The 4474-nt window shown below is 50.4% G+C and overlaps 1 protein-coding gene across 6 annotated transcripts in view; it reads left to right on the top strand.

The window, feature by feature from the left end:
* Positions 1 to 4474, top strand: part of NFIC (nuclear factor I C) — a 108773-nt gene that overhangs the window by 81927 nt on the left and 22372 nt on the right. The window lies entirely within an intron of this gene.

Below are 4474 nucleotides of genomic sequence, written 5' to 3'. Positions count from 1 at the left end.
CCTCCCTTCCTTCCTTCCTTTTCTCTCTCTCTTTCTTTTTTTGTTTCTTTTCTTTCTTGTTTCGCTCCTGTTACCCAGGCTGGAGTGCAGTGGCACAACCTCGGCTCACTGCAATCTCTGCTTCCCAGGTTCAAGCGATTCTCCTACCTCAGCCTCCCAAGTAACTGGGATTACAGGCATGCACCACCACGCCCGGCTAATTTTTTGTATTTTTAGTGGAGACGGGGTTTCTCCATGTTGGTCAGGCTGTTCTTGAACTCCCGACCTCAGGTAATTCACCTGCTTTGGCCTCCAGAGTGCTGGGATTCCAGGCGTGAGCCACCGCACCTGGCCTGGGGTGTTGTTCTTATAGGGTTCCTGTTCTTTAGGGTCAGCAGCTTCACAGGGTCTTTTTTCCATTGAACACCAGCTCCTTGGGATTATGTGTATTTCCTGTCTCCCCAAGCACTTTTTCTAAAGATTTCCCTTATTTGGGGTCCCCATCTCCACTGCAGCTCTCATCTAAAGAATCGCTTTCACTCTAAGGTCCTGCTCTCTGGCCAGCCGGTACCTGTTACTCTCAGGAAACTGTGCAAAATGGCCTGTGGGCTTGTGTTACGCTGAAGAGGGTGTCCCTGGCATCCATCCTCAGATTCTCGGCCGACTTTGTGCCCCTAAATTTTGCAAGCATTGCTCTGTGCAGTACCTTATCCTCAAGAGCCCCCGGAGGCAGCTCAGTGGATACATGCGTGGGGTCCGTAGTCCACCTACGGGGATCTGTAGCTCAGCCCTTGCAGCTTCCTAGTGACTCCAGGTTTCTGAGCCTCCCTCGCCCTGTCCACTTAGAGACCGAGTTTCCTCATCTGTAAAATGGGTGTGTTAGTACCTGCAGTACTGCTTGCCTGGGGTTGTCATGGGAATTAAGTGAATTAATGCATCTCATGTCCATAAAACAGGCCTGGCACATAACACATAGGCACCTGATAAATATGGAAATTTGTGACTTTATTTTTGAGACAGTCTCACTCTAGCCAGGCTGGAGTGTGGTAGCACGATCATGGCTCACTGCAGCCTCAACTTCCCAGGCTTAAGCGATCCTCCCGCCTCCGTCTCCTGAGTAGCTGGGACTACAGGCAAATGTCACTATGCCTGGCTAATTTTTTTCTTTCCTTTTTTTTTTTTTAAGAGATGGAGTCTCACTCTGTCGCCCAGGCTGGTCTCAAACTCCTGGGCTCAGGTGATTCTCCCGCCCCAGCCTCCTGAAGTTCTGGGATTATAGGCATGAGTCATTGCATCCAACCAGATTTGTTTTGTCTCCCTTCTTCTCTCTCTCCTCCCTGTACCCATGGGGCCTACTTTATTTTTATTTTTGAGACAGAGTCTTCCTCTGTCACTCAGGCTGGAGTGCAGTGGTACAGTCAGAGCTCACTGCAGCCTCGACCTCCCAGGCTCATGTGATCCACCTGCCTCAGCTTCCCAACTATCTGGGACTACAGGTGTATACCACCATGCCCCGTTAATTTTTTTAATTTTTTGGTAGAGATGAGGTCTCACTGTGTTGCCTAAGCTGGTCTTGAACTCCTGAGTTCAAGTGATCCTCCTGCGTCGTCGTCCCGAAGGGTTGGGATTCCAGGTGTTAGCCACCATGCTGGGCCCCTCTTTTTTTTTTTTTTTTTTTTTTTTTTTCTGAGATGGAGTCTTGCTCTGTCACCCAGGCTGGAGTGCAGTGGCGAGATCTCAGCTCACTGCAACGTCTGCCTCCTGGGTTCAAGCAATTCTTCTGACTCAGCCTCCCAAGTCGCTGGGATTACAGGCATGCACCACCATACCTGGCTAATCTTTATATTTTTAGTGGAGACGGTGTTTCACCACGTTGGCCAGGCTGGTCTCAAACTCCTGACCTCAGGTGATCCACCCACCTCGGCCTCCCAAAGTGCTGGGATGACAGGCGTGAGCCACTGCACCTGGCCACCTGTAGGATTTTTAGAAGCAGTATAACATTAGGACTAAGAGGTCAGACTCAGGCATTGGAGAGACCTGGGTTCACATCCCAGCCCTGCTCGTATCTGGCTCTGTGTGTGCTGTGTAACCTGGGGCACATCATTTAACTTCTCTAAGCCTCAGTTTCTTCATCTCCACAATGGGGGTGATGTGACTAATTGTTCTTTAGGAACTACGGGAGGAGGAAGGGGTAGGACATGTGTGAAGTAACCGTCTGGCCCATGCGACATACCCGGGAAACGGGAGGTCGTCGTTGTGCGCGTCTTTATAACATTCCTGTCTCTTTCTGGCGCTCTCAGATGCATCTCGTTGTGACATTTCAGGTGCCAAGGCCCCTCCCTCCCACAGTGTGGGCTCCCAGAGCAGGAACATCCCTAGATGGTCTCCATCTCTCAGGGGACCTGCCTCAGTATTTATGAGGTTCTTTTGTTTGTTTGTTTGTTGTTTTTGTTTTGAGATGGAGTCTTGCTTGTTTTGAGAGATCACGCCAGTGCACGCCAGCCTGGGCAACAGAGCGAGACTATGTCTCAAAAAAAAAAAAAAGTCACTTCTGGTTTTTTTTCTTTTTTGCTTTTTTTTGAGACAGAGTTTCACTCTTGTCACCCAAGCTGGAATGCAATGGTGCGATCTTGGCTCCACCTCCTGGGTTCAAGTGATTATTCTGACTCAGCCTCCCAAGTAGCTGAGACTACAGACAAGCATCACCACAGCCAGCTAATTTTTGTATTTTTAGTAGAGATGGAGTTTCACTACGTTGGCCAGGCTGGTCTTGAACTCCTGACCTCAAGTGATCTGCCGACCTCAAGTGATCTGCCCGTCTCAGCCTCCCAAGGTGCTGGGATTACAGGCGTGAGACACACCACGCCCAGCCATCACTTCTCATTAACTCTGGAATTGATGAGGCTGTCGGAATGTAAACTGCACGCCAATTAAAGTGAAAGACCACCTCTGTGATGAGCCAAAGCATCCCTGAGAGGAAAACTCATAGCTTTAAGTCTATTTATTAGGAGAGGAGTAAGGTGGAAAATAAAGAATCTAGCTTTCAACTGAGAAAACTCAAAAAGAAAACATTTCAAGAGAGAGGAAATTAAAGTTAGAGTCTCTGGAGCTCCGTCGGACTTTTCTGCCCAGCTGCTCGCGGGCAACCCCTTCCACTGGGGAAAGACGGGGTAGCAATAGGAGGACAGAGAGGAAGCCTCCACCAGCTTCTGCTGTGTGATCAGGAATCAGAGAGCTAGCAGGGAATGTCAGAGGAGGTCTGTGCTCCCGCAGCTTCCACTTGATTACCTCAGGGGATGGCAAACTCACTCCCTCCTGAGGGTTTCATCCTCAGTGTAAAGCCCTCCTGTGTGCTGGCCCTCCTATAATCCCAGCTACTCGGGAGGCTGAGGCAGGAGAATTGCTTGAACCTGGGAGGCAGAGGGTGCAGTGAGCCGAGATCGCGCCACTGCACTCCAGCCTGGGCCACAAGAGCGAAACTCCATCTCAGAAAACTCTGGCTCGATATCCCAGTGAAGAGAAAACACTGGAAGAATTTTTTTTTTTTTTTTTTTTTTTGAGACAGAGTCTCACTCTGTCGCCCAGGCTGGAATGCAGTGGTGCGATCTTGGCTCACCACAACCTCCGCCTCTTAGGTTCACGCCATTCTCCTGCCTCAGCCTCCCAAGTAGCTGGGACTACAGGCGCCTGCCACCACGCCCGGCTAATTTTTTGTATTTTTAGTAGAGAAGGGGTTTCACCATGTTAGCCAGGACGGTCTCGATCTCCTGACCTTGTGATCTGCCAGCCTCGGCCTCCCAAAGTGCTGGGATTACAGGCGTGAGCCACCGTGCCCGGCCAAACACTGGAAGAATTTTAACACCCGTGGCCCAGGGCTGGACGTAAAGCACGCACTTGGGGTGTGAGAGCTCGGTTTATTATTAATTCGTGGCTGAGCTACACCGGGATGATTTAAGTGGATTTATCCGCAGGGAAAATGATGGGAGGGCATTCCCAGAAGGGAGGATCGTGGTTTCCGGAGTTGCACTGTGGATGTTTGGGGCCAGATCATCCTCTGGGGCGGGGCCGTCTTGGGCACTTGTTGGGTGCTGTGCAGGGTTCATGGCCTCCACCCACTCCATGTCAGGAGCACCCCCCAGTGGTGACAACTGTAAATGTCCCCAGATCTGGCCAAATGTCTTTTGAGGGCAGAGTCTCTCCTATATATGGCCGGTGGCATATGCAAAGGGCCTAAACGGAGCAGGGAGAAGGTGCGTGACCCCTGGTCTGGGCCACTTTTTTTTTTTCTTTTCTTTTCTTTTTTTTTTTTTGAGACAGGGTCTCTCCCTGTCGCCCAGGCTGGAGTGCAGTGGCACAATCTTGACTCACTGCAACCTCCGCCTCCCAGGTTCAAGCGATTCTCCTGCCTCAGCCTCCCGAGTAGCTGGGATTACAGGTGCCCGCCACCACAACTGGCTAATTTTTGTACTTTTTTTTTTTTTTTTTTTTTTTTTTT

The sequence above is a fragment of the Piliocolobus tephrosceles genome, chromosome 21 (assembly GCF_002776525.5).
Source record: "Piliocolobus tephrosceles isolate RC106 chromosome 21, ASM277652v3, whole genome shotgun sequence".
Taxonomy (NCBI): Eukaryota; Metazoa; Chordata; class Mammalia; order Primates; family Cercopithecidae; genus Piliocolobus; species Piliocolobus tephrosceles.
This window is presented reverse-complemented; position numbering and strand designations above follow the sequence as displayed.